General features: G+C 48.6%; 22 non-coding genes across 22 annotated transcripts; 10 read left to right on the forward strand and 12 right to left on the reverse strand.

Annotated features, from left to right (window-relative positions):
• Positions 1-393: 393 nt before the first annotated feature.
• On the reverse strand, positions 394-465 carry TRNAE-CUC (transfer RNA glutamic acid (anticodon CUC)). The gene has a single exon. It is a non-coding gene; the product is annotated as a tRNA-Glu (tRNA).
• Positions 466-1,733: 1,268 nt separating this feature from the next.
• TRNAE-CUC (transfer RNA glutamic acid (anticodon CUC)) lies at positions 1,734-1,805 on the reverse strand. Its single transcript has one exon. It is a non-coding gene; the product is annotated as a tRNA-Glu (tRNA).
• A 381-nt stretch (positions 1,806-2,186) lies between these two features.
• On the forward strand, positions 2,187-2,258 carry TRNAE-CUC (transfer RNA glutamic acid (anticodon CUC)). The gene has a single exon. It is a non-coding gene; the product is annotated as a tRNA-Glu (tRNA).
• An 815-nt stretch (positions 2,259-3,073) lies between these two features.
• On the reverse strand, positions 3,074-3,145 carry TRNAE-CUC (transfer RNA glutamic acid (anticodon CUC)). The gene has a single exon. It is a non-coding gene; the product is annotated as a tRNA-Glu (tRNA).
• Positions 3,146-3,526: 381 nt separating this feature from the next.
• On the forward strand, positions 3,527-3,598 carry TRNAE-CUC (transfer RNA glutamic acid (anticodon CUC)). Its single transcript has one exon. It is a non-coding gene; the product is annotated as a tRNA-Glu (tRNA).
• Positions 3,599-4,413: 815 nt separating this feature from the next.
• On the reverse strand, positions 4,414-4,485 carry TRNAE-CUC (transfer RNA glutamic acid (anticodon CUC)). The gene has a single exon. It is a non-coding gene; the product is annotated as a tRNA-Glu (tRNA).
• Positions 4,486-4,866: 381 nt separating this feature from the next.
• Positions 4,867-4,938, forward strand: TRNAE-CUC (transfer RNA glutamic acid (anticodon CUC)). The gene has a single exon. It is a non-coding gene; the product is annotated as a tRNA-Glu (tRNA).
• An 815-nt stretch (positions 4,939-5,753) lies between these two features.
• Positions 5,754-5,825, reverse strand: TRNAE-CUC (transfer RNA glutamic acid (anticodon CUC)). The gene has a single exon. It is a non-coding gene; the product is annotated as a tRNA-Glu (tRNA).
• Positions 5,826-6,206: 381 nt separating this feature from the next.
• On the forward strand, positions 6,207-6,278 carry TRNAE-CUC (transfer RNA glutamic acid (anticodon CUC)). The gene has a single exon. It is a non-coding gene; the product is annotated as a tRNA-Glu (tRNA).
• Positions 6,279-7,093: 815 nt separating this feature from the next.
• TRNAE-CUC (transfer RNA glutamic acid (anticodon CUC)) lies at positions 7,094-7,165 on the reverse strand. Its single transcript has one exon. It is a non-coding gene; the product is annotated as a tRNA-Glu (tRNA).
• Positions 7,166-7,546: 381 nt separating this feature from the next.
• On the forward strand, positions 7,547-7,618 carry TRNAE-CUC (transfer RNA glutamic acid (anticodon CUC)). Its single transcript has one exon. It is a non-coding gene; the product is annotated as a tRNA-Glu (tRNA).
• An 815-nt stretch (positions 7,619-8,433) lies between these two features.
• Positions 8,434-8,505, reverse strand: TRNAE-CUC (transfer RNA glutamic acid (anticodon CUC)). Its single transcript has one exon. It is a non-coding gene; the product is annotated as a tRNA-Glu (tRNA).
• A 381-nt stretch (positions 8,506-8,886) lies between these two features.
• Positions 8,887-8,958, forward strand: TRNAE-CUC (transfer RNA glutamic acid (anticodon CUC)). Its single transcript has one exon. It is a non-coding gene; the product is annotated as a tRNA-Glu (tRNA).
• An 815-nt stretch (positions 8,959-9,773) lies between these two features.
• On the reverse strand, positions 9,774-9,845 carry TRNAE-CUC (transfer RNA glutamic acid (anticodon CUC)). Its single transcript has one exon. It is a non-coding gene; the product is annotated as a tRNA-Glu (tRNA).
• A 381-nt stretch (positions 9,846-10,226) lies between these two features.
• Positions 10,227-10,298, forward strand: TRNAE-CUC (transfer RNA glutamic acid (anticodon CUC)). Its single transcript has one exon. It is a non-coding gene; the product is annotated as a tRNA-Glu (tRNA).
• Positions 10,299-11,113: 815 nt separating this feature from the next.
• Positions 11,114-11,185, reverse strand: TRNAE-CUC (transfer RNA glutamic acid (anticodon CUC)). The gene has a single exon. It is a non-coding gene; the product is annotated as a tRNA-Glu (tRNA).
• A 381-nt stretch (positions 11,186-11,566) lies between these two features.
• On the forward strand, positions 11,567-11,638 carry TRNAE-CUC (transfer RNA glutamic acid (anticodon CUC)). The gene has a single exon. It is a non-coding gene; the product is annotated as a tRNA-Glu (tRNA).
• Positions 11,639-12,453: 815 nt separating this feature from the next.
• On the reverse strand, positions 12,454-12,525 carry TRNAE-CUC (transfer RNA glutamic acid (anticodon CUC)). The gene has a single exon. It is a non-coding gene; the product is annotated as a tRNA-Glu (tRNA).
• Positions 12,526-12,906: 381 nt separating this feature from the next.
• TRNAE-CUC (transfer RNA glutamic acid (anticodon CUC)) lies at positions 12,907-12,978 on the forward strand. Its single transcript has one exon. It is a non-coding gene; the product is annotated as a tRNA-Glu (tRNA).
• An 815-nt stretch (positions 12,979-13,793) lies between these two features.
• TRNAE-CUC (transfer RNA glutamic acid (anticodon CUC)) lies at positions 13,794-13,865 on the reverse strand. Its single transcript has one exon. It is a non-coding gene; the product is annotated as a tRNA-Glu (tRNA).
• Positions 13,866-14,246: 381 nt separating this feature from the next.
• TRNAE-CUC (transfer RNA glutamic acid (anticodon CUC)) lies at positions 14,247-14,318 on the forward strand. The gene has a single exon. It is a non-coding gene; the product is annotated as a tRNA-Glu (tRNA).
• An 815-nt stretch (positions 14,319-15,133) lies between these two features.
• Positions 15,134-15,205, reverse strand: TRNAE-CUC (transfer RNA glutamic acid (anticodon CUC)). Its single transcript has one exon. It is a non-coding gene; the product is annotated as a tRNA-Glu (tRNA).
• Positions 15,206-16,362: the final 1,157 nt, after the last annotated feature.

Here is a 16,362-nt window from a genome sequence, read left to right on the forward strand (position 1 = left end):
TTTGCAGTCTTGCATGTCTTCCAAATGGTCCACCTTCCTCTTTGGTCTTATGCCTGTTACACACCATGCAATTTCCCATCAGATAGATGAGTCAATAGATAATTTCTGACAGATCCGATCGGATTTCCGATCGTTTTTCTGATCGATATTCCGGTCACTTGTATGCAAATCGATCAGAAAAACGATCGGGAATCAGATCGGACCTGCCAGAAATGATCTATTCGACCCATCTATCTGATGGGAAATTGCATGGTGTGTACCAGGCTTTACTGCTCTTACCATCTTACTGTTGCAGGCAATGGAGCCTGCATAAGGAGTCAATCCAGCGGTTAAGACAAGCGACTCAAGGAAGTGCCACTGCTGCGTGAGAGATCAAGAAAAAAGAAGGAGGCCTTCCCTGACCGGGAATCGAACCCGGGCCGCGGCGGTGAGAGCGCCGAATCCTAGCCACTAGACCACCAGGGAGAGATGAAGGCTCCCAAGCCTTCTGACGGTGAAATAAGTCAACTCCACAGAGAACAGCACGCGGCGGCACCCGAACGATCCATGCCGTGATGAATTGCTTTGCCGTCACTCATGTCACTCTTTCCCATTATTACCCTCTTCCTCTTCCCACTGCTCCTTCCTGCCAGACCTTCATCAGAGAGCTCTGTGCTTTCACGAATGGGAAATTGCATGGTGTGTACCAGGCATAAGACCAAGGAGGAAGTTGGACTATTTGGAAGACATGCAAAGCTCTCAAGGGAGATTCCAACTTTCTGGAAAAAAACACGCAGCACAAATTAGCAGCCAGCTTTCATCCTGTCACTTTTCTCCTCAGCGTTAATGTGGATGTTCTTTCATCTCTCCCTGGTGGTCTAGTGGCTAGGATTCGGCACTCTCACCGCTGCGGCCCGGGTTCGATTCCTGGTCAGGGAAGGCCTCTTTCTTAATCTCTCACGCAGCAGCGACACTTCCTTGAGATGCTTGTCTTTACCGCTGGATTGACTCCTTATGCAGGAGTCCTGCACTTGGCTGGCCATCTTTGTTAAGTCTTCAGTCTGTTCACTATAGGCTGACTCGGAAAAAACAAAAAGAACCAAACCGCTTTCTTCTGTCGCATAGCTGTTTGGAAAGGGAGACTGTGTGCAGCTTCTGCTGATGGAGGTCTCCCTGCATGCCTCTTGGCAGTCGCACACTGCCTCCTAGGGATGATTCCATGATCTGGATCTGAGTTAAAGGGGTTTTTACATTTTCTTTTTCATACACATGAACGCTGAGGAGAAAAATGACGGGGTGAAACCTGGCTGATAATGTGTGCTGCATGTTTTTTCCAGAAAGTTGGAATCTCCCTTGAAAGCTTTGCAGTCTTGCATGTCTTCCAAATGGTCCACCTTCCTCTTTGGTCTTATGCCTGTTACACACCATGCAATTTCCCATCAGATAGATGAGTCAATAGATAATTTCTGACAGATCCGATCGGATTTCCGATCGTTTTTCTGATCGATATTCCGGTCACTTGTATGCAAATCGATCAGAAAAACGATCGGGAGTCAGATCGGACTTGCCAGAAATGATCTATTCGACCCATCTATCTGATGGGAAATTGCATGGTGTGTACCAGGCTTTACTGCTCTTACCATCTTACTGTTGCAGGCAATGGAGCCTGCATAAGGAGTCAATCTAGCGGTTAAGACAAGCGACTCAAGGAAGTTCCACTGCTGCGTGAGAGATCAAGAAAAAAGAAGGAGGCCTTCCCTGACCGGGAATCGAACCCGGGCCGCGGCGGTGAGAGCGCCGAATCCTAGCCACTAGACCACCAGGGAGAGATGAAGGCTCCCAAGCCTTCTGACGGTGAAATAAGTCAACTCCACAGAGAACAGCACGCGGCGGCACCCGAACGATCCATGCCGTGATGAATTGCTTTGCCGTCACTCATGTCACTCTTTCCCATTATTACCCTCTTCCTCTTCCCACTGCTCCTTCCTGCCAGACCTTCATCAGAGAGCTCTGTGCTTTCACGAATGGGAAATTGCATGGTGTGTACCAGGCATAAGACCAAGGAGGAAGTTGGACTATTTGGAAGACATGCAAAGCTCTCAAGGGAGATTCCAACTTTCTGGAAAAAAACACGCAGCACAAATTAGCAGCCAGCTTTCATCCTGTCACTTTTCTCCTCAGCGTTCATGTGGATGTTCTTTCATCTCTCCCTGGTGGTCTAGTGGCTAGGATTCGGCGCTCTCACCGCCGCGGCCTGGGTTCGATTCCCGGTCAGGGAAGGCCTCTTTCTTAATCTCTCACGCAGCAGCGACACTTCCTTGAGATGCTTGTCTTTACCGCTGGATTGACTCCTTATGCAGGAGTCCTGCACTTGGCTGGCCATCTTTGTTAAGTCTTCAGTCTGTTCACTATAGGCTGACTCGGAAAAAACAAAAAGAACCAATCCGCTTTCTTCTGTCGCATAGCTGTTTGGAAAGGGAGACTGTGTGCAGCTTCTGCTGATGGAGGTCTCCCTGCATGCCTCTTGGCAGTCGCACACTGCCTCCTAGGGATGATTCCATGATCTGGATCTAAGTTAAAGGGGTTTTTACATTTTCTTTTTCATACACATGAACGCTGAGGAGAAAAATGACGGGGTGAAACCTGGCTGATAATGTGTGCTGCATGTTTTTTCCAGAAAGTTGGAATCTCCCTTGAAAGCTTTGCAGTCTTGCATGTCTTCCAAATGGTCCACCTTCCTCTTTGGTCTTATGCCTGTTACACACCATGCAATTTCCCATCAGATAGATGAGTCAATAGATAATTTCTGACAGATCCGATCGGATTTCCGATCGTTTTTCTGATCGATATTCCGGTCACTTGTATGCAAATCGATCAGAAAAACGATCGGGAATCAGATCGGACCTGCCAGAAATGATCTATTCGACCCATCTATCTGATGGGAAATTGCATGGTGTGTACCAGGCTTTACTGCTCTTACCATCTTACTGTTGCAGGCAATGGAGCCTGCATAAGGAGTCAATCCAGCGGTTAAGACAAGCGACTCAAGGAAGTGCCGCTGCTGCGTGAGAGATCAAGAAAAAAGAAGGAGGCCTTCCCTGACCGGGAATCGAACCCGGGCCACGGCGGTGAGAGCGCCGAATCCTAGCCACTAGACCACCAGGGAGAGATGAAGGCTCCCAAGCCTTCTGACGGTAAAATAAGTCAACTCCACAGAGAACAGCACGCGGCGGCACCCGAACGATCCATGCCGTGATGAATTGCTTTGCCGTCACTCATGTCACTCTTTCCCATTATTACCCTCTTCCTCTTCCCACTGCTCCTTCCTGCCAGACCTTCATCAGAGAGCTCTGTGCTTTCACGAATGGGAAATTGCATGGTGTGTACCAGGCATAAGACCAAGGAGGAAGTTGGACTATTTGGAAGACATGCAAAGCTCTCAAGGGAGATTCCAACTTTCTGGAAAAAAACACGCAGCACAAATTAGCAGCCAGCTTTCATCCTGTCACTTTTCTCCTCAGCGTTCATGTGGATGTTCTTTCTTCTCTCCCTGGTGGTCTAGTGGCTAGGATTCGGCGCTCTCACCGCCGAGGCCCGGGTTCGATTCCCGGACAGGGAAGGCCTCTTTCTTAATCTCTCACGCAGCAGCGACACTTCCTTGAGATGCTTGTCTTTACCGCTGGATTGACTCCTTATGCAGGAGTCCTGCACTTGGCTGGCCATCTTTGTTAAGTCTTCAGTCTGTTCACTATAGGCTGACTCGGAAAAAACAAAAAGAACCAAACCGCTTTCTTCTGTCGCATAGCTGTTTGGAAAGGGAGACTGTGTGCAGCTTCTGCTGATGGAGGTCTCCCTGCATGCCTCTTGGCAGTCGCACACTGCCTCCTAGGGATGATTCCATGATCTGGATCTGAGTTAAAGGGGTTTTTACATTTTCTTTTTCATACACATGAACGCTGAGGAGAAAAATGACGGGGTGAAACCTGGCTGATAATGTGTGCTGCATGTTTTTTCCAGAAAGTTGGAATCTCCCTTGAAAGCTTTGCAGTCTTGCATGTCTTCCAAATGGTCCACCTTCCTCTTTGGTCTTATGCCTGTTACACACCATGCAATTTCCCATCAGATAGATGAGTCAATAGATAATTTCTGACAGATCCGATCGGATTTCCGATCGTTTTTCTGATCGATATTCCGGTCACTTGTATGCAAATCGATCAGAAAACCGATCGGGAATCAGATCGGACCTGCCAGAAATGATCTATTCGACCCATCTATCTGATGGGAAATTGCATGGTGTGTACCAGGCTTTACTGCTCTTACCATCTTACTGTTGCAGGCAATGGAGCCTGCATAAGGAGTCAATCCAGCGGTTAAGACAAGCGACTCAAGGAAGTGCCGCTGCTGCGTGAGAGATCAAGAAAAAAGAAGGAGGCCTTCCCTGACCGGGAATCGAACCCGGGCCGCGGCGGTGAGAGCGCCGAATCCTAGCCACTAGACCACCAGGGAGAGATGAAGGCTCCCAAGCCTTCTGACGGTAAAATAAGTCAACTCCACAGAGAACAGCACGCGGCGGCACCCGAACAATCTATGCCGTGATGAATTGCTTTGCCGTCACTCATGTCACTCTTTCCCATTATTACCCTCTTCCTCTTCCCACTGCTCCTTCCTGCCAGACCTTCATCAGAGAGCTCTGTGCTTTCACGAATGGGAAATTGCATGGTGTGTACCAGGCATAAGACCAAGGAGGAAGTTGGACTATTTGGAAGACTGTCAAAGCTCTCAAGGGAGATTCCAACTTTCTGGAAAAAAACACGCAGCACAAATTAGCAGCCAGCTTTCATCCTGTCACTTTTCTCCTCAGCGTTCATGTGGATGTTCTTTCATCTCTCCCTGGTGGTCTAGTGGCTAGGATTCGGCGCTCTCACTGCCGTGGCCCGGGTTCGATTCCCGGTCAGCGAAGGCCTCTTTCTTAATCTCTCACGCAGCAGCGACACTTCCTTGAGATGCTTGTCTTTACCGCTGGATTGACTCCTTATGCAGGAGTCCTGCACTTGGCTGGCCATCTTTGTTAAGTCTTCAGTCTGTTCACTATAGGCTGACTCGGAAAAAACAAAAAGAACCAAACCGCTTTCTTCTGTCGCATAGCTGTTTGGAAAGGGAGACTGTGTGCAGCTTCTGCTGATGGAGGTCTCCCTGCATGCCTCTTGGCAGTCGCACACTGCCTCCTAGGGATGATTCCATGATCTGGATCTGAGTTAAAGGGGTTTTTACATTTTCTTTTTCATACACATGAACGCTGAGGAGAAAAATGACGGGGTGAAACCTGGCTGATAATGTGTGCTGCATGTTTTTTCCAGAAAGTTGGAATCTCCCTTGAAAGCTTTGCAGTCTTGCATGTCTTCCAAATGGTCCACCTTCCTCTTTGGTCTTATGCCTGTTACACACCATGCAATTTCCCATCAGATAGATGAGTCAATAGATAATTTCTGACAGATCCGATCGGATTTCCGATCGTTTTTCTGATCGATATTCCGGTCACTTGTATGCAAATCGATCAGAAAAACGATCGGGAATCAGATCGGACCTGCCAGAAATGATCTATTCGACCCATCTATCTGATGGGAAATTGCATGGTGTGTACCAGGCTTTACTGCTCTTACCATCTTACTGTTGCAGGCAATGGAGCCTGCATAAGGAGTCAATCCAGCGGTTAAGTCAAGCGACTCAAGGAAGTGCCGCTGCTGCGTGAGAGATCAAGAAAAAAGAAGGAGGCCTTCCCTGACCGGGAATCGAACCCGGGCCGCGGCGGTGAGAGCGCCGAATCCTAGCCACTAGACCACCAGGGAGAGATGAAGGCTCCCAAGCCTTCTGACGGTAAAATAAGTCAACTCCACAGAGAACAGCACGCGGCGGCACCCGAACGATCCATGCCGTGATGAATTGCTTTGCCGTCACTCATGTCACTCTTTCCCATTATTACCCTCTTCCTCTTCCCACTGCTCCTTCCTGCCAGACCTTCATCAGAGAGCTCTGTGCTTTCACGAATGGGAAATTGCATGGTGTGTACCAGGCATAAGACCAAGGAGGAAGTTGGACTATTTGGAAGACATGCAAAGCTCTCAAGGGAGATTCCAACTTTCTGGAAAAAAACACGCAGCACAAATTAGCAGCCAGCTTTCATCCTGTCACTTTTCTCCTCAGCGTTCATGTGGATGTTCTTTCATCTCTCCCTGGTGGTCTAGTGGCTAGGATTCGGCGCTCTCACCGCCGCGGCCCGGGTTCGATTCCCGGTCAGGGAAGGCCTCTTTCTTAATCTCTCACGCAGCAGCGACACTTCCTTGAGATGCTTGTCTTTACCGCTGGATTGACTCCTTATGCAGGAGTCCTGCACTTGGCTGGCCATCTTTGTTAAGTCTTCAGTCTGTTCACTATAGGCTGACTCGGAAAAAACAAAAAGAACCAAACCGCTTTCTTCTGTCGCATAGCTGTTTGGAAAGGGAGACTGTGTGCAGCTTCTGCTGATGGAGGTCTCCCTGCATGCCTCTTGGCAGTCGCACACTGCCTCCTAGGGATGATTCCATGATCTGGATCTGAGTTAAAGGGGTTTTTACATTTTCTTTTTCATACACATGAACGCTGAGGAGAAAAATGACGGGGTGAAACCTGGCTGATAATGTGTGCTGCATGTTTTTTCCAGAAAGTTGGAATCTCCCTTGAAAGCTTTGCAGTCTTGCATGTCTTCCAAATGGTCCACCTTCCTCTTTGGTCTTATGCCTGTTACACACCATGCAATTTCCCATCAGATAGATGAGTCAATAGATAATTTCTGACAGATCCGATCGGATTTCCGATCGTTTTTCTGATCGATATTCCGGTCACTTGTATGCAAATCGATCAGAAAAACGATCGGGAATCAGATCGGACCTGCCAGAAATGATCTATTCGACCCATCTATCTGATGGGAAATTGCATGGTGTGTACCAGGCTTTACTGCTCTTACCATCTTACTGTTGCAGGCAATGGAGCCTGCATAAGGAGTCAATCCAGCGGTTAAGACAAGCGACTCAAGGAAGTGCCGCTGCTGCGTGAGAGATCAAGAAAAAAGAAGGAGGCCTTCCCTGACCGGGAATCGAACCCGGGCCGCGGCGGTGAGAGCGCCGAATCCTAGCCACTAGACCACCAGGGAGAGATGAAGGCTCCCAAGCCTTCTGACGGTAAAATAAGTCAACTCCACAGAGAACAGCACGCGGCGGCACCCGAACAATCTATGCCGTGATGAATTGCTTTGCCGTCACTCATGTCACTCTTTCCCATTATTACCCTCTTCCTCTTCCCACTGCTCCTTCCTGCCAGACCTTCATCAGAGAGCTCTGTGCTTTCACGAATGGGAAATTGCATGGTGTGTACCAGGCATAAGACCAAGGAGGAAGTTGGACTATTTGGAAGACATGCAAAGCTCTCAAGGGAGATTCCAACTTTCTGGAAAAAAACACGCAGCACAAATTAGCAGCCAGCTTTCATCCTGTCACTTTTCTCCTCAGCGTTCATGTGGATGTTCTTTCATCTCTCCCTGGTGGTCTAGTGGCTAGGATTTGGCGCTCTCACCGCCGCGGCCCGGGTTCGATTCCCGGTCAGGGAAGGCCTCTTTCTTAATTTCTCACGCAGCAGCGACACTTCCTTGAGATGCTTGTCTTTACCGCTGGATTGACTCCTTATGCAGGAGTCCTGCACTTGGCTGGCCATCTTTGTTAAGTCTTCAGTCTGTTCACTATAGGCTGACTCGGAAAAAACAAAAAGAACCAAACCGCTTTCTTCTGTCGCATAGCTGTTTGGAAAGGGAGACTGTGTGCAGCTTCTGCTGATGGAGGTCTCCCTGCATGCCTCTTGGCAGTCGCACACTGCCTCCTAGGGATGATTCCATGATCTGGATCTGAGTTAAAGGGGTTTTTACATTTTCTTTTTCATACACATGAACGCTGAGGAGAAAAATGACGGGGTGAAACCTGGCTGATAATGTGTGCTGCATGTTTTTTCCAGAAAGTTGGAATCTCCCTTGAAAGCTTTGCAGTCTTGCATGTCTTCCAAATGGTCCACCTTCCTCTTTGGTCTTATGCCTGTTACACACCATGCAATTTCCCATCAGATAGATGAGTCAATAGATAATTTCTGACAGATCCGATCGGATTTCCGATCGTTTTTCTGATCGATATTCCGGTCACTTGTATGCAAATCGATCAGAAAAACGATCGGGAATCAGATCGGACCTGCCAGAAATGATCTATTCGACCCATCTATCTGATGGGAAATTGCATGGTGTGTACCAGGCTTTACTGCTCTTACCATCTTACTGTTGCAGGCAATGGAGCCTGCATAAGGAGTCAATCCAGCGGTTAAGTCAAGCGACTCAAGGAAGTGCCGCTGCTGCGTGAGAGATCAAGAAAAAAGAAGGAGGCCTTCCCTGACCGGGAATCGAACCCGGGCCGCGGCGGTGAGAGCGCCGAATCCTAGCCACTAGACCACCAGGGAGAGATGAAGGCTCCCAAGCCTTCTGACGGTAAAATAAGTCAACTCCACAGAGAACAGCACGCGGCGGCACCCGAACAATCTATGCCGTGATGAATTGCTTTGCCGTCACTCATGTCACTCTTTCCCATTATTACCCTCTTCCTCTTCCCACTGCTCCTTCCTGCCAGACCTTCATCAGAGAGCTCTGTGCTTTCACGAATGGGAAATTGCATGGTGTGTACCAGGCATAAGACCAAGGAGGAAGTTGGACTATTTGGAAGACATGCAAAGCTCTCAAGGGAGATTCCAACTTTCTGGAAAAAAACACGCAGCACAAATTAGCAGCCAGCTTTCATCCTGTCACTTTTCTCCTCAGCGTTCATGTGGATGTTCTTTCATCTCTCCCTGGTGGTCTAGTGGCTAGGATTCGGCGCTCTCACCGCCGTGGCCCGGGTTCGATTCCCGGTCAGGGAAGGCCTCTTTCTTAATCTCTCACGCAGCAGCGACACTTCCTTGAGATGCTTGTCTTTACCGCTGGATTGACTCCTTATGCAGGAGTCCTGCACTTGGCTGGCCATCTTTGTTAAGTCTTCAGTCTGTTCACTATAGGCTGACTCGGAAAAAACAAAAAGAACCAAACCGCTTTCTTCTGTCGCATAGCTGTTTGGAAAGGGAGACTGTGTGCAGCTTCTGCTGATGGAGGTCTCCCTGCATGCCTCTTGGCAGTCGCACACTGCCTCCTAGGGATGATTCCATGATCTGGATCTGAGTTAAAGGGGTTTTTACATTTTCTTTTTCATACACATGAACGCTGAGGAGAAAAATGACGGGGTGAAACCTGGCTGATAATGTGTGCTGCATGTTTTTTCCAGAAAGTTGGAATCTCCCTTGAAAGCTTTGCAGTCTTGCATGTCTTCCAAATGGTCCACCTTCCTCTTTGGTCTTATGCCTGTTACACACCATGCAATTTCCCATCAGATAGATGAGTCAATAGATAATTTCTGACAGATCCGATCGGATTTCCGATCGTTTTTCTGATCGATATTCCGGTCACTTGTATGCAAATCGATCAGAAAAACGATCGGGAATCAGATCGGACCTGCCAGAAATGATCTATTCGACCCATCTATCTGATGGGAAATTGCATGGTGTGTACCAGGCTTTACTGCTCTTACCATCTTACTGTTGCAGGCAATGGAGCCTGCATAAGGAGTCAATCCAGCGGTTAAGACAAGCGACTCAAGGAAGTGCCGCTGCTGCGTGAGAGATCAAGAAAAAAGAAGGAGGCCTTCCCTGACCGGGAATCGAACCCGGGCCGCGGCGGTGAGAGCGCCGAATCCTAGCCACTAGACCACCAGGGAGACATGAAGGCTCCCAAGCCTTCTGACGGTAAAATAAGTCAACTCCACAGAGAACAGCACGCGGCGGCACCCGAACGATCCATGCCGTGATGAATTGCTTTGCCGTCACTCATGTCACTCTTTCCCATTATTACCCTCTTCCTCTTCCCACTGCTCCTTCCTGCCAGACCTTCATCAGAGAGCTCTGTGCTTTCACGAATGGGAAATTGCATGGTGTGTACCAGGCATAAGACCAAGGAGGAAGTTGGACTATTTGGAAGACATGCAAAGCTCTCAAGGGAGATTCCAACTTTCTGGAAAAAAACACGCAGCACAAATTAGCAGCCAGCTTTCATCCTGTCACTTTTCTCCTCAGCGTTCATGTGGATGTTCTTTCATCTCTCCCTGGTGGTCTAGTGGCTAGGATTCGGCGCTCTCACCGCCGCGGCCCGGGTTCGATTCCCAGTCAGGGAAGGCCTCTTTCTTAATCTCTCACGCAGCAGCGACACTTCCTTGAGATGCTTGTCTTTACCGCTGGATTGACTCCTTATGCAGGAGTCCTGCACTTGGCTGGCCATCTTTGTTAAGTCTTCAGTCTGTTCACTATAGGCTGACTCGGAAAAAACAAAAAGAACCAAACCGCTTTCTTCTGTCGCATAGCTGTTTGGAAAGGGAGACTGTGTGCAGCTTCTGCTGATGGAGGTCTCCCTGCATGCCTCTTGGCAGTCGCACACTGCCTCCTAGGGATGATTCCATGATCTGGATCTGAGTTAAAGGGGTTTTTACATTTTCTTTTTCATACACATGAACGCTGAGGAGAAAAATGACGGGGTGAAACCTGGCTGATAATGTGTGCTGCATGTTCTTTCCAGAAAGTTGGAATCTCCCTTGAAAGCTTTGCAGTCTTGCATGTCTTCCAAATGGTCCACCTTCCTCTTTGGTCTTATGCCTGTTACACACCATGCAATTTCCCATCAGATAGATGAGTCAATAGATAATTTCTGACAGATCCGATCGGATTTCCGATCGTTTTTCTGATCGATATTCCGGTCACTTGTATGCAAATCGATCAGAAAAACGATCGGGAATCAGATCGGACCTGCCAGAAATGATCTATTCGACCCATCTATCTGATGGGAAATTGCATGGTGTGTACCAGGCTTTACTGCTCTTACCATCTTACTGTTGCAGGCAATGGAGCCTGCATAAGGAGTCAATCCAGCGGTTAAGACAAGCGACTCAAGGAAGTGCCGCTGCTGCGTGAGAGATCAAGAAAAAAGAAGGAGGCCTTCCCTGACCGGGAATCGAACCCGGGGCGCGGCGGTGAGAGCGCCGAATCCTAGCCACTAGACCACCAGGGAGAGATGAAGGCTCCCAAGCCTTCTGACGGTAAAATAAGTCAACTCCACAGAGAACAGCACGCGGCGGCACCCGAACGATCCATGCCGTGATGAATTGCTTTGCCGTCACTCATGTCACTCTTTCCCATTATTACCCTCTTCCTCTTCCCACTGCTCCTTCCTGCCAGACCTTCATCAGAGAGCTCTGTGCTTTCACGAATGGGAAATTGCATGGTGTGTACCAGGCATAAGACCAAGGAGGAAGTTGGACTATTTGGAAGACATGCAAAGCTCTCAAGGGAGATTCCAACTTTCTGGAAAAAAACACGCAGCACAAATTAGCAGCCAGCTTTCATCCTGTCACTTTTCTCCTCAGCGTTCATGTGGATGTTCTTTCATCTCTCCCTGGTGGTCTAGTGGCTAGGATTCGGCGCTCTCACCGCCGCGGCCCGGGTTCGATTCCCGGTCAGGGAAGGCCTCTTTCTTAATCTCTCACGCAGCAGCGACACTTCCTTGAGATGCTTGTCTTTACCGCTGGATTGACTCCTTATGCAGGAGTCCTGCACTTGGCTGGCCATCTTTGTTAAGTCTTCAGTCTGTTCACTATAGGCTGACTCGGAAAAAACAAAAAGAACCAAACCGCTTTCTTCTGTCGCATAGCTGTTTGGAAAGGGAGACTGTGTGCAGCTTCTGCTGATGGAGGTCTCCCTGCATGCCTCTTGGCAGTCGCACACTGCCTCCTAGGGATGATTCCATGATCTGGATCTGAGTTAAAGGGGTTTTTACATTTTCTTTTTCATACACATGAACGCTGAGGAGAAAAATGACGGGGTGAAACCTGGCTGATAATGTGTGCTGCATGTTTTTTCCAGAAAGTTGGAATCTCCCTTGAAAGCTTTGCAGTCTTGCATGTCTTCCAAATGGTCCACCTTACTCTTTGGTCTTATGCCTGTTACACACCATGCAATTTCCCATCAGATAGATGAGTCAATAGATAATTTCTGACAGATCCGATCGGATTTCCGATCGTTTTTCTGATCGATATTCCGGTCACTTGTATGCAAATCGATCAGAAAAACGATCGGGAATCAGATCGGACCTGCCAGAAATGATCTATTCGACCCATCTATCTGATGGGAAATTGCATGGTGTGTACCAGGCTTTACTGCTCTTACCATCTTACTGTTGCAGGCAATGGAGCCTGCATAAGGAGTCAATCCAGCGGTTAAGACAAGCGACTCAAGGAAGTGCCGCTGCTGCGTGAGAGATCAAGAAAAATGAAGGAGGCCTTCCCTGACCGGGAATCGAACCCAGGCCGCGGCGGTGAGAGCGCCGAATCCTAGCCACTAGACCACCAAGGAGAGATGAAGGCTCCCAAGCCTTCTGACGGTAAAATAAGTCAACTCCACAGAGAACAGCACGCGGCGGCACCCGAACGATCCATGCCGTGATGAATTGCTTTGCCGTCACTCATGTCACTCTTTCCCATTATTACCCTCTTCCTCTTCCCACTGCTCCTTCCTGCCAGACCTTCATCAGAGAGCTCTGTGCTTTCACGAATGGGAAATTGCATGGTGTGTACCAGGCATAAGACCAAGGAGGAAGTTGGACTATTTGGAAGACATGCAAAGCTCTCAAGGGAGATTCCAACTTTCTGGAAAAAAACACGCAGCACAAATTAGCAGCCAGCTTTCATCCTGTCACTTTTCTCCTCAGCGTTCATGTGGATGTTCTTTCATCTCTCCCTGGTGGTCTAGTGGCTAGGATTCGGCGCTCTCACCGCCGCGGCCCGGGTTCGATTCCCGGTCAGGGAAGGCCTCTTTCTTAATCTCTCACGCAGCAGCGACACTTCCTTGAGATGCTTGTCTTTACCGCTGGATTGACTCCTTATGCAGGAGTCCTGCACTTGGCTGGCCATCTTTGTTAAGTCTTCAGTCTGTTCACTATAGGCTGACTCGGAAAAAACAAAAAGAACCAAACCGCTTTCTTCTGTCGCATAGCTGTTTGGAAAGGGAGACTTTGTGCAGCTTCTGCTGATGGAGGTCTCCCTGCATGCCTCTTGGCAGTCGCACACTGCCTCCTAGGGATGATTCCATGATCTGGATCTGAGTTAAAGGGGTTTTTACATTTTCTTTTTCATACACATGAACGCTGAGGAGAAAAATGACGGGGTGAAACCTGGCTGATAATGTGTGCTGCATGTTCTTTCCAGAAAGTTGGAATCTCCCTTGAAAGCTTTGCAGTCTTGCATGTCTTCCAAATGGTCCACCTTCCTCTTTGGTCTTATGCCTGTTACACACCATGCAATTTCCCATCAGATAGATGAGTCAATAGATAATTTCTGACAGATCCGATCGGATTTCCGATCGTTTTTCTGATCGATATTCCGGTCACTTGTATGCAAATCGATCAGAAAAACGATCGGGAATCAGATCGGACCTGCCAGAAATGATCTATTCGACCCATCTATCTGATGGGAAATTGCATGGTGTGTACCAGGCTTTACTGCTCTTACCATCTTACTGTTGCAGGCAATGGAGCCTGCATAAGGAGTCAATCCAGCGGTTAAGACAAGCGACTCAAGGAAGTGCCGCTGCTGCGTGAGAGATCAAGAAAAAAGAAGGAGGCCTTCCCTGACCGGGAATCGAACCCGGGCCGCGGCAGTGAGAGCGCCGAATCCTAGCCACTAGACCACCAGGGAGAGATGAAGGCTCCCAAGCCTTCTGACGGTAAAATAAGTCAACTCCACAGAGAACAGCACGCGGCGGCACCCGAACGATCCATGCCGTGATGAATTGCTTTGCCGTCACTCATGTCACTCTTTCCCATTATTACCCTCTTCCTCTTCCCACTGCTCCTTCCTGCCAGACCTTCATCAGAGAGCTCTGTGCTTTCACGAATGGGAAATTGCATGGTGTGTACCAGGCATAAGACCAAGGAGGAAGTTGGACTACTTGGAAGACATGCAAAGCTCTCAAGGGAGATTCCAACTTTCTGGAAAAAAACACGCAGCACAAATTAGCAGCCAGCTTTCATCCTGTCACTTTTCTCCTCAGCGTTCATGTGGATGTTCTTTCATCTCTCCCTGGTGGTCTAGTGGCTAGGATTCGGCGCTCTCACCGCCGCGGCCCGGGTTCGATTCCCGGTCAGGGAAGGCCTCTTTCTTAATCTCTCACGCAGCAGCGACACTTCCTTGAGATGCTTGTCTTTACCGCTGGATTGACTCCTTATGCAGGAGTCCTGCACTTGGCTGGCCATCTTTGTTAAGTCTTCAGTCTGTTCACTATAGGCTGACTCGGAAAAAACAAAAAGAACCAAACCGCTTTCTTCTGTCGCATAGCTGTTTGGAAAGGGAGACTGTGTGCAGCTTCTGCTGATGGAGGTCTCCCTGCATGCCTCTTGGCAGTCGCACACTGCCTCCTAGGGATGATTCCATGATCTGGATCTGAGTTAAAGGGGTTTTTACATTTTCTTTTTCATACACATGAATGCTGAGGAGAAAAATGACGGGGTGAAACCTGGCTGATAATGTGTGCTGCATGTTTTTTCCAGAAAGTTGGAATCTCCCTTGAAAGCTTTGCAGTCTTGCATGTCTTCCAAATGGTCCACCTTCCTCTTTGGTCTTATGCCTGTTACACACCATGCAATTTCCCATCAGATAGATGAGTCAATAGATAATTTCTGACAGATCCGATCGGATTTCCGATCGTTTTTCTGATCGATATTCCGGTCACTTGTATGCAAATCGATCAGAAAAACGATCAGGAATCAGATCGGACCTGCCAGAAATGATCTATTCGACCCATCTATCTGATGGGAAATTGCATGGTGTGTACCAGGCTTTACTGCTCTTACCATCTTACTGTTGCAGGCAATGGAGCCTGCATAAGGAGTCAATCCAGCGGTTAAGACAAGCGACTCAAGGAAGTGCCGCTGCTGCGTGAGAGATCAAGAAAAAAGAAGGAGGCCTTCCCTGACCGGGAATCGAACCCGGGCCGCGGCGGTGAGAGCGCCGAATCCTAGCCACTAGACCACCAGGGAGAGATGAAGGCTCCCAAGCCTTCTGACGGTAAAATAAGTCAACTCCACAGAGAACAGCACGCGGCGGCACCCGAACGATCCATGCCGTGATGAATTGCTTTGCCGTCACTCATGTCACTCTTTCCCATTATTACCCTCTTCCTCTTCCCACTGCTTCTTCCTGCCAGACCTTCATCAGAGAGCTCTGTGCTTTCACGAATGGGAAATTGCATGGTGTGTACCAGGCATAAGACCAAGGAGGAAGTTGGACTATTTGGAAGACATGCAAAGCTCTCAAGGGAGATTCCAACTTTCTGGAAAAAAACACGCAGCACAAATTAGCAGCCAGCTTTCATCCTGTCACTTTTCTCCTCAGCGTTCATGTGGATGTTCTTTCATCTCTCCCTGGTGGTCTAGTGGCTAGGATTCGGCGCTCTCACCGCCGCGGCCCGGATTTGATTCCCGGTCAGGGAAGTCCTCTTTCTTAATCTCTCACGCAGCAGCGACACTTCCTTGAGATGCTTGTCTTTACCGCTGGATTGACTCCTTATGCAGGAGTCCTGCACTTGGCTGGCCATCTTTGTTAAGTCTTCAGTCTGTTCACTATAGGCTGACTCGGAAAAAACAAAAAGAACCAAACCGCTTTCTTCTGTCGCATAGCTGTTTGGAAAGGGAGACTGTGTGCAGCTTCTGCTGATGGAGGTCTCCCTGCATGCCTCTTGGCAGTCGCACACTGCCTCCTAGGGATGATTCCATGATCTGGATCTGAGTTAAAGGGGTTTTTACATTTTCTTTTTCATACACATGAACGCTGAGGAGAAAAATGACGGGGTGAAACCTGGCTGATAGTGTGTGCTGCATGTTTTTTCCAGAAAGTTGGAATCTCCCTTGAAAGCTTTGCAGTCTTGCATGTCTTCCAAATGGTCCACCTTCCTCTTTGGTCTTATGCCTGTTACACACCATGCAATTTCCCATCAGATAGATGAGTCAATAGATAATTTCTGACAGATCCGATCGGATTTCCGATCGTTTTTCTGATCGATATTCCGGTCACTTGTATGCAAATCGATCAGAAAAACGATCGGGAATCAGATCGGACCTGCCAGAAATGATCTATTCGACCCATCTATCTGATGGGAAATTGCATGGTGTGTACCAGGCTTTACTGCTCTTACCAT

The sequence above is a fragment of the Hyperolius riggenbachi genome, chromosome 8 (assembly GCF_040937935.1).
Source record: "Hyperolius riggenbachi isolate aHypRig1 chromosome 8, aHypRig1.pri, whole genome shotgun sequence".
Classification (NCBI taxonomy): Eukaryota; Metazoa; Chordata; class Amphibia; order Anura; family Hyperoliidae; genus Hyperolius; species Hyperolius riggenbachi.